The following is an 11,456-nucleotide window of genomic DNA, read 5'->3' as shown; positions in this document are numbered from 1 at the left end:
AGTTCGGGTTGAATTTGGAGTGTTTAGCCACCACTTATACCCATTTTGTCCCGAAAGAGGCTAAAACCGAGAAAACATTGATTCAAAGCAGTAAACAGAGTTGTTACTGTTTCTAGGTTCAGAATGTGTGACATTCCACTGCATTTGACTAATTTTAAGAGTTTGGAATGAATTTGGAGTGTTTAGACAACAGTTAAACCCGTTTTATCCCAAAACAAGCTTAAACCGAGAAAACAGGTTAAAACCGAGTAGAAAACATTGATTCGAAGCAGTAAACAGCTATGTTACTCTTTCTAGGGTCAAATTTGTAACAATCCAATGCATTTGACTAATTACAAGAGTTCGGGTTGAATTTGGAGTGTTTAGCCACCACTTATACCCATTTTGTCCCGAAAGAGGCTAAAACCGAAAAAACATTGATTCAAAGCACTAAACAGCGTTCTTACTGTTTCTAGGTTCAGAATGTGTGACATTCCAATGCATTTGACTAATTGTATGAGTTCAGGATGAATTTGGAGTGTTTAGACAATACTTAAACCCGTTTTATCCCAAAACAGCCTTAAACTGAGAAAGCATGTTAAAACCGAGAGAAAACATTGATTTGAAGCAGTAAACAGCTATGGTACTCTTTCTAGGGTCAAATATGTAACAATCCAATGCATTTGACTAATTACAAGAGTTCGGGTTGAATTTGGAGTGTTTAGCCACCACTTATACCTATTTTGTCCCAAAGGAGGCTAAAACCAAGAAAACATTGATTCTAAGCAGTAAACTGCGTTATTACTGTTTCTAGGGTCAGAATGTGTGACATTCCAATGCATTTAACTAATTGTAAGACTTCGGGATGAATTTGGAGTGTTTAGACAACAGTTAAACCCGTTTTATCCCAAAACAGGCTTAAACCGAGAAAACAGGCTAAAACCGAGCGAAAACAATGATTCGAAGCAGTAAACAGCTATGTTACTCTTTCTAGTGTCAAATTTGTAACAATCCAATGCATTTGACTAATTACAAGAGTTCGGGTTGAATTTGGAGTGTTTAGCCACCACTTATACCTATTTTGTCCCGAAAGAGGCTAAAAACGAACAAACATTGATTCTAAGCAGTAAACAGCGTTGTTACTGTTTCTAGGTTCAGAATGTGTGACATTCCAATGCATTTGACTAATTGTATGAGTTTGGAATGAATTTGGAGTGTTTAGACAACAGTTAAACTCGTTTTATCCGAAAACAGGCTTAAACCGAGAAAACAGGTTAAAACTGTTGAAATAAGCGGAAGACTTAGAGAGATTTGAGAGGTTTAGAATGAAGAAGAAGAGTTGGTGGCGAATAGTATGAAAGAGAGTGATAATAGGTTAGAATTAGGTAGAATATCTCAAATACAACACATGACAAGGGTTTAAATAGGGAGGCAGCTAGGGCGACCACATGACCTAAAGTAGAAACAAGAGAAATCGACAATTAGGAGAGAGAGGGGGTAGGTGATCGGTGATAGCGACTTGTCCTAGTCTTCCACTCTTGTCCACTTGCGCTTTCTCCCTAACGGCTACACAAGGGATTCTCGATCCTTCTCATGGGCCGGAGGTGAGCAGGCCTCCTCACTATCCTCACACATAGATGACTCGGCCTTAGTGCTTCACTCGGCCTTATTGCTTGCACGTACGGACGGTACGGACTGTACGGACGCCATAGGCTTATTCTTGATCAATACTCCCCCTCAAGCTTAGCCTGATGAAATGGCTAAGCTTGGAACCCGTGAAGCAGCACCTCATTAAAAACCTTGACTTAGAAAACCTCATGGGACAAAACTAAGCCAAGGGAAAAAGAGTGTGCTGTCCACGGATTAGGAAAGTTGATCACGGCCGTGTGATGTCTACAAGTCCAAGTTTGCTATGAATATAATCACAAACCTTGGGACTTGCAGATTTGGTGAAGATGTCGGCTAGCTGGTCTTGACTCCTTGTGTGGCATGGTAGAACCGCTCCCTCTTCGATCCTCTCCCTAACCTTGTGGCAGTCGCTCTCAATGTGCTTGGTCCGTTCATGGAAGACTGAGTTAGTGGCTATGTGGATCGCTGCCTCATTGTCACAATGCATTGTCATCGGCTGTCTTGTTTCAATGCCGAGATCCTTAAGTAGACCTTTCAACCATGTCATCTCATTAGTTAGCTTCCTCATAGCTCGGTACTCAGCCTCGGCACTTGAACATGACACCACCTTTTGCTTCTTAGACCTCCATGTAACTAGGTTTCCTCCAACAAAGGTGCAATATCCAGTAGTTGACCGCCTATCCAATGTGTCTCCATTATAGTCCGCATCACAATAACCCACGATCTCAGTGTTGCCGTTTTTACCCATCCAAATGCCTTGACCAGGGCTGCCCTTGAGATAGCTCAAAATCCTCTCCACTTGACTCCATTGATACTTGCTTGGAGCTTGCATGTGCTGACTCACCTGATTCACAGCATAAGAGATATCAGGTCGTGTGATAGTTAAATAGATCAACTTACCTACAAGCCGTCGGTAGCGTGTGACGTCCGGGAACGGCTCGTCCAATGGTTCGCGTGGTTTGCCTTCCTTCGCCCGAATGCTCTCCCCCTTTCGCTTGAGCTGGTAATCTTCATCCAGTGGTGTAGTAGCTGGAACCGTACCAAGTTTGCCTGTCTCAGCAAGCAAGTCCAGAGCATACTTGCGTTGTGAGAGGAAGATACCCTCCGGGGAACGGCAGATTTCGATGCCGAGGAAGTATTTGAGCTCTCCGAGGTCCTTAATGTCAAAGGCAGACTTGAGAGAGTCTTTAATGGCAACAATACCGGCCTTGTCATCGCCAGTCACGATGATGTCATCGACATAAACCAGCACCACAACCAGGCCAAGTGATGTCTTGAGAGTGAAAAGAGTGTGATCAGCCTCCGATCGTCTAAAGCCATTCGCCTTAAGAGTGGAGCTGAGCTTATGGTACCAGGCGCGTGGTGACTGTTTGAGGCCATAGATGGCCTTGCGTAACCGTAAGACTTTCCCGGGAGCAACAATGTCCTCAAGACCAGGCGGAGGAGTCATGTACACTTCTTCATCTAGCTCGCCTTGGAGGAACGCGTTCTTCACATCCATTTGCCATAAGTCCCAAGAAAGGTTCACGGCCAACGATAGCACTACGCGCACGGTATGCAATTTGGCCACGGGAGCAAACGTTGCCATGTAGTCATCTCCATAGGTTTGAGTGAACCCTCGGGCCACCAGCCGTGCCTTATGCCTTTCAATCTCTCCCGTGCTCAAGAACTTGATGGTGAATACCCACTTTGAACTTACGGCCTTCTTCCCTTTGGGGAGGTCAGCCTCATCCCATGTGTGATTTCTGATCATTGCACCAGCTTCATCCTCCACAGCATCTACCCATACCTTATGTTCTTTGGCCTCCTCGTACGTTTGGGGAACCCAGTGTTCATCAACTTGGCCGAAGAAGGCTTGGTGCTCGGTCGGAAGCAGCTCGAGCGAACATACGGCTTGGATAGGATGTGCGACGGCTTGACTGTTGTAGTAGACCCTCTTATCTTTCCATGTAGAGGGGTGAGACCGGACACGCGTGCTTCGTCGTGGAGCTGGTTGAGCTGGCGGCACTGATTGGCTGGACTGAGTGACATCTTCGATGACCGGTTCAGCATCAGGTCGTGTCTCGGTCAGGCTTGAGTTTGGCTCGGGCATCTCATGTGCCTCGGTCATGCTCTGGTTTGACTCGGGCATTTCATGGTCCGGGGATATCATCTCGGGCATAGCACCTTCCGGCTCGAGCGTATGGTCAATGGAGCTCGGGTTGGGTTCTGGCTGAGGAAGGGCTGTGGCCGTAGGCGGATTTCCGAGATGGTCAAGGAGAAACTTAAGGCTGGAGGCTCTATCATTTGGTGATGATGAAAGATCCTTCAAGCTGTTCCAGTCTTTGTTATCAAAATAACCCACATTTTCCAAGAACCGAACATCTCTTGATACATACAGCCGGCTTGTCTTTGGGTCAAAACACTTGTATCCCTTTTGAGTAGTGGAGTAGCCGATGAACATACACCTTATGCTTTTGGGATCGAGCTTACTCCGCTGTTCTCCTGGCACAAGTACAAAAGAAACACACCCAAAGACCCGTAAGTGCTCTAGAGATGGTTTAAATCCATTCAATACCTCAAATGGCGATAGGTCATTAAGGACTTTGGTTGGTGTCCGATTGATCAGGTAGCATGCTGTCATCACAGCATCACCCCAATATCGCCTTGTAACGTGTGAATGGAACATCATCGACCGTGCCACCTCCATTAGATGTCGGTTCTTCCTCTCGGCCACACCATTTTGTTGGGGCGTATAGGGACAACTTGTTTGGTGTAGTATGCCGTGTTTTGCTAGGTGTTCTCTGAATTTGTGACTTGTATACTCTCCACCATTGTCTGATCTAAGTACCTTAATTTTAGCATTGAAATGATTAGTAACATAATTTTGAAAGTTTATAAAAGCATCAAACACTCTATCCTTTGAAGGCAACAAAGTAATCCATGTGTACTTAGATTTTTCATCAATAAAAGTCACAAAATATTTGTTATTATCTCTAGAAAGGCATGGTGAAGTCCACACATCCGAGTGCACTAAATCAAAACAATGCTCATAAATAGTTTTAGACTTGGGAAAAATAGATTTGCAATGTTTACCAAGAATACAAGACTCACACATTGAACTATCAAAAGAAACACTTGGTAACATTAAAGCAAGGGCACGAGAATGAGGATGGCCTAATCTAGCATGCCACACACTATCCAAATTAACAACAAAACAAGATTTAGTAGATAAACTTGGCGAGGTTTTCTCTAGGACATAGAGATCTCCACTCCCTTGTCCCTCTCCAAGAACTTTTCCAGTCTCAATATCCTGAAAATGAACACTATTAGGACCAAAGATTGCATAACAATTCAAATCATTAGTGGTTCTCTTAACCGATAGAAGATTAGATGTGAAGGTAGGCATAAAGAAAGCTTTTGTGGTTTTATCAAATAGTTTCAAGTCCCCTATTCCTTTCACTGGTATTTGTTCTCCATTTGCAATTATAACATTTCCTAAAGCCGGTTTTATATTGTCAATTAGACTAGGATTACTAATCATGTGGTGAGAAGCACCCGAGTCTATGACAAGAGATTTACTAGGCTTAGAGGTAAAGAAAGAGATACCAGACTCCTTGAGTGAGGCAATGGAACGGATGAGCGCCTCAAGGTCTGATTTCCTAACCACTTCTCCATAGGCTGCGGTCATGGCTGCCTCATCTCCTTGCTTTGACGGCCCGGCTCCCTTGTCGCTAACCGCTTCCTTTGAGAGGTTTGCTTTGAACTTGGCCGGTTTGAGATGAGGGTGGAGGACCCAGCACTTGTCTTTCAGGTGACCCCGCCTCTTGCAGTGGTCGCATATCCACACCTTCCTCTCCTCTTGCTTGTACACTCCTTTATTAGCCGTAGCAAGCTCCCCCTTACCGCTAAACAAGTCAAGAGAACCTTGCTCTCTTTGGATTTGTGAACAAATGTCTTCAAAAGAGGGAAGTTTCTCTGCCCTGAGGATGTGCTTCAAGAGATCGTTGAAGGATGGGTTTAAAGTAAGAAGGAGACCAAAGATCTTGTCTTGCTCCTTTCTTTCAGTCAACACACTCGGATCGAGTGTACTCGGCCGCAACATGTCAAGCTCGGACCATAAAGCTCGAAACTTGCCAAGATGTTTAGTGAACTCCACATCATCTTGGTTAAGCTCATTTATGGCCTTCTTGACTTCAAAGACCCGAGTCAAGTTGGAGATATTGCCATAGACACCTTTAAGTGTCTCCCACAACTCCTTGGCCGTCTCGCAATATGAGTAGGCCTCAAGGATTGGTGTGTCAAGAGAGTTTTGGAGAACAGATAGGACAACTTGGTCTTCTTGGAACCACTTGGCCTTCCTCTCGCTCTCTTCTTCTACTTCCTCCTCGGAAGCGCCTTCATCTTCTCCTTTTAGGTTTTGTTTTGGAGCATAGTCACTCTCGACATGACTCCAAAGACCACGACCTCCAAGGGCAGTTCTTGTGGTTCTAGTCCACAGCAAGTAGTTTGTTCCTTTGAGAACAACCGGCATGACAATGGGTTTGGCGTTTTCCATGGTTTAACCGCTATGGACCGATGGACAAAGCTTTTACCCGGAGAATAAAGAGAAATAGGACTGAGAATCGAGTGAACAAGAATGAAGAATGGAAGAATAGAAGAGATAGGTTATCAAGAACGACAACCTAGCTCTGATACCATGTTGAAATAAGCGGAAGACTTAGAGAGATTTGAGAGGTTTAGAATGAAGAAGAAGAGTTGGTGGCGAATAGTATGAAAGAGAGTGATAATAGGTTAGAATTAGGTAGAATATCTCAAATACAACACATGACAAGGGTTTAAATAGGGAGGCAGCTAGGGCGACCACATGACCTAAAGTAGAAACAAGAGAAATCGACAATTAGGAGAGAGAGGGGGTAGGTGATCGGTGATAGCGACTTGTCCTAGTCTTCCACTCTTGTCCACTTGCGCTTTCTCCCTAACGGCTACACAAGGGATTCTCGATCCTTCTCATGGGCTGGAGGTGAGCAGGCCTCCTCACTATCCTCACACATAGATGACTCGGCCTTAGTGCTTCACTCGGCCTTATTGCTTGCACGTACGGACGGTACGGACTGTACGGACGCCATAGGCTTATTCTTGATCAATATTTACTGCTTCGAATCAATGTTTTCTACTCGGTTTTAGCCTGTTTTCTCGGTTTAAGTCTGTTTTGGGATAAAACGGGTTTAACTGTTGTCTAAACACTCCAAATTCATTCCAAACTTATACAATTAGTCAAATGCATTGGAATATCACACATTTTGAACCTAGAAACAGTAACAATGCTGTTTACTGCTTTGAATCAATGTTTTCTCGGTTTTAGCCTCTTTCGAGACAAAATGAGTATAAGTGGTGGCTAAACACTCCAAATTCAACCCGAACTCTTGTAATTAGTCAAATGCATTGGATTGTTACATATTTGACCCTAGAAAGAGTACCATAGCTGTTTACTGCTTCAAATCAATGTTTTCTCTCGGTTTTAGCATGCTTTCTCAGTTTAAGCCTGTTTTGGGATAAAACGGGTTTAAGTATTGTCTAAACACTCCAAATTCATCCTGAACTCATACAATTAGTCAAATGCATTGGAATGTCACACATTCTGAACCTAGAAACAGTAACAACGCTGTTTACTGCTTAGAATAAATGTTTTTTCGATTTTAGCCTCTTTCGGGACAAAATGGGTATAAGTGGTGGCTAAACACTCTAAATTCAACCCGAACTCTTGTAATTAGTCAAATGCATTGGATTGTTACATATTTGACCCTAGAAAGAGTAACATAGCTGTTTACTGCTTCGAATCAATGTTTTCTCTCGGTTTTAGCATGCTTTCTCAGTTTAAGCCTGTTTTGGGATAAAACGGGTTTAAGTATTGTCTGAACACTCCAAATTCATCCTGAACTCTTACAATTAGTCAAATGCATTAGAATGTCACACATTCTGAACCTAGAAACAGTAACAACGCTGTTTACTGCTTTGAATCAATGTTTTCTCGGGTTTACCCTCTTTCGGGACAAAATGGGTATAAGTGGTGGCTTAACACTCGAAATTCAACCCGAACTCTTGTAATTAGTCAAATGCATTGGAGTGTTACAAATTTGACCCTAGAAAGAGTAACATAGCTGTTTACTGCTTCGAATCAATGTTTTCTACTCGGTTTTAGCCTGTTTTCTCGGTTTAAGCTTGTTTTGGGATAAAACGGGTTTAACTGTTGTCTAAACACTCCAAATTCATTTCAAACTCTTAAAATTAGTCAAATGCATTGGAATGTCATATATTCTGAACCTAGAAACAGTAACAACTCTGTTTACTGCTTTGAATCAATGTTTTCTCGGTTTTAGCCTCTTTCGGGGCAAAATGGGTATAAGAGGTGGCTAAACACTCCAAATTCAACCCGAACTCTTGTAATTAGTCAAATGCATTGGATTGTTACATATTTGACCCTAGAAAGAGTACCATAGCTGTTTACTGCTTCAAATCAATGTTTTCTCTCGGTTTTAACATTCTTTCTCAGTTTAACCCTGTTTTGGGATAAAATGGGTTTAAGTATTGTCTAAACACTCCAAATTCATCCTGAACTCATACAGTTAGTCAAATGCATTGGAATGTCACACATTCTGAACCTAGAAACAGTAACAACGCTGTTTACTGCTCTGAATCAATGTTTTTTCGGTTTTAGCCTCTTTCGGGACAAAATGGGTATAAGTGGTGGCTAAACACTCCAAATTCAACCCAAACTCTTGTAATTAGTCAAATGCATTGGATTGTTACATATTTGACCCTAGAAAGAGTACCATAACTGTTTACTGCTTCAAATCAATGTTTTCTCTCGGTTTTAACATGCTTTCTCAGTTTAACCCTGTTTTGGGATAAAACGGGTTTAAGTATTGTCTAAACACTCCAAATTCATCCTGAACTCATACAATTAGTCAAATGCATTGGAATGTCACACATTCTGAACCTAGAAACAGTAACAACACTGTTTACTGCTCTAAATCAATGTTTTTTCGGTTTTAGCCTCTTTCTGGACAAAATGGGTATAAGTGGTGGCTACACACTCCAAATTCAACCCGAACTCTTGTAATTAGTCAAATGCATTGGATTGTTACAAATTTGACCCTAGAAAGAGTAACATAGCTGTTTACTGCTTCGAATCAATGTTTTTTACTCGGTTTTAGCCTGTTTTCAAGGTTTAAGCCTGTTTTGGGATAAAACAGGTTTAACTGTTTTCTAAACACTCCAAATTCATTCCAAACTCATACAATTAGTCAAATGCATTGGAATGTCACACATTCTGAACCTAGAAACAGTAACAACGCTGTTTACTGCTTAGAATCAATGTTTTTTCGGTTTTAGCCTCTTTCGGGATAAAATGGGTATAAGTGGTGGCTAAACACTCCAAATTCAACCCAAACTCTTGTAATTAGTCAAATGCATTGGATTGTTACATATTGGACCCTAGAAAGAGTACCATAGCTGTTTACTGCTTCAAATCAATGTTTTCTCTCGGTTTTAGCATGCTTTCTCAGTTTAATCCTGTTTTGGGATAAAACGGGTTTAAGTATTGTCTAAACACTCCAAATTCATCCTGAACTCTTACAATTAGTCAAATGCATTGGAATGTCACACATTCTGAACCTAGAAACAGTAACAACGCTGTTTACTGCTTTGAATCAATGGTTTTTCGGTTTTACCCTCTTTCGGGACAAAATGGGTATAAGTGGTGGCTAAACACTCCAAATTCAACCCGAGCTCTTGTAATTAGTCAAATGCATTGGAGTGTTACAAATTTGACCCTAGAAAGTATTAGAATGTACCAAGGAGGAGAGAGGAGAGGCCGGTAAGGCCGAGCCTTGGAAGAAGAGAAGAAAGGCCGGAAAGGCCATGTAAAGGCCGGTAAGGCCATGTCCGTGTCCGTGAGCGACCATGTACCGTGTCCGGTACCATGTACCGTGTCCGTGAACGGACCCATGTCCGGTGAGCGGCCAGTTAGGCCGTGAACACATTGAAGAGAAGGCCCGTCCGTACAGGCCCGTCCGTACAGGCCCGTCCGTACGATGAAGAGAAGGCCCGTCCGTACAATGAAGAGAAGGCCCGTCCGTACGGTCTCGGCCCTTAGGCCTGCGCTCGGTCCAGTAGATAGAGAGGCCGAGTTTGAGAGGAGGAAAGCGAGGCCCTACAAGAGAGAGAGGCTTATGGGAAGATCACATGTGCCCTTGGTTGGTGAAGGAAGGAAAGGTCACTCTCACCAACACCAAATCGAGAATGTCACTTTCATCACTCTCTTCTTCTCTCTAACGGTCATATGACCTTGTATTCTCCTATATTAAGCTTTGTATTTCACCTCATATGAAACATAACACAACATTATTCAATAAGAGAAACCGATTCCCTCTCTACACCTCTTGTTCTTGTTCTTATCAACAATGTAGAGTGGTGTAGGATTAGCGGTTAGAGGCTGCCCTTAAGGCAGCCTATTCTCTTATCAAATCCCACCTAAACTCTTCTTATTTACTCTTTACTAAGCCTAGATTATGGGGAGTTCATCACAAGTTGATGTCCTCTCCTCCCCCTTGATAATGAGTTAGTTTGTTGTGGGTAAAGGGGGATTCATTCACCAAGTGTTTGTCTACCCTCTCTTATGAGCTTTGTCTCATAAATCCCAACATGGTATCAGAGCAGGATCTGTTCTTGGTGATTCAAACTCGTTCTCAAGTTAAATCTCTTAGGAGATAGCTTAGTTAAAGTTTTAAACTTAGCTTAGGTGTTAATTCGCTTAGCTTAGTTCTTTAAAGCTTTAACTTTGTTTTTGTTGTTAAAAACGATTCTCTTACAGCTCAATGTTGAGTAAGCTTGGTCTCTTATCTTGTTAGAATTTGTAGACCAAGTGAGTGAAGAGAAATCGAGTTTAAAAGCCTCATCCTTATGCTTTACCGATTTGGTAATAGTTTTGTCTAAATGGGGAAGTGATGAACCGATGAACAAATTATGTTGTTCAGGGTGAGGATTCACGGTTCTTGTGTGCTTATATGTGCCACAGGATCCTCTTTGGATTTGGCTTTAGATGCTAAAGCTTAGTTCCTTGTAAAGGTTTAATTTTGCTTTAGATGCTAAATCGCTTCTTCTTCATCTCAAGGTTGAGAAAGCTTTGTTTCTGGTCATATGGTGTGTCCAGATTCACGCTTGAGGAAGAGAGAGATCTTGTTTTTCGCATATATGGTATGCTTGGTCAAATAGATTAAAGCTGGTCCAAGGATGCATTCTTTTTCAAATTAGTCAAATGCATTGGATTGTTACATATTTGACCCTAGAAAGAGTACCATAGCTGTTTACTGCTTCAAATCAATGTTTTCTCTCGGTTTTAACATGCTTTCTCAGTTTAAGGCTGTTTTGGGATAAAACGGGTTTAAGTATTGTCTAAACACTCCAAATTCATCCTGAACTCATACAATTAGTCAAATGCATTGGAATGTCACACATTCTGAACCTAGAAACAGTAAGAACGCTGTTTAGTGCTTTGAATCAATGTTTTTTCGGTTTTAGCCTCTTTCGGGACAAAATGGGTATAAGTGGTGGCTAAACACTCCAAATTCAACCCGAACTCTTGTAATTAGTCAAATGCATTGGATTATTACATATTTGACCCTTGAAAGAGTAACATAACTGTTTACTGCTTCGAATCAATGTTTTCTACTCGGTTTTTATTGATCAAGAATAAGCCTATGGCGTCCGTACAGTCCGTACCGTCCGTACGTGCAAGCAATAAGGCCGAGTGAAGCACTAAGGCCGAGTCATCTATGTGTGAGGATAGTGAGGAGGCCTGCTCACCT

The sequence above is a fragment of the Camelina sativa genome, chromosome 3 (genome assembly GCF_030686135.1).
Source record: "Camelina sativa cultivar CO46 ecotype springtype chromosome 3, ASM3068613v1".
Classification (NCBI taxonomy): Eukaryota; Viridiplantae; Streptophyta; class Magnoliopsida; order Brassicales; family Brassicaceae; genus Camelina; species Camelina sativa.
Note: the sequence above shows the minus strand (reverse complement) of the source record.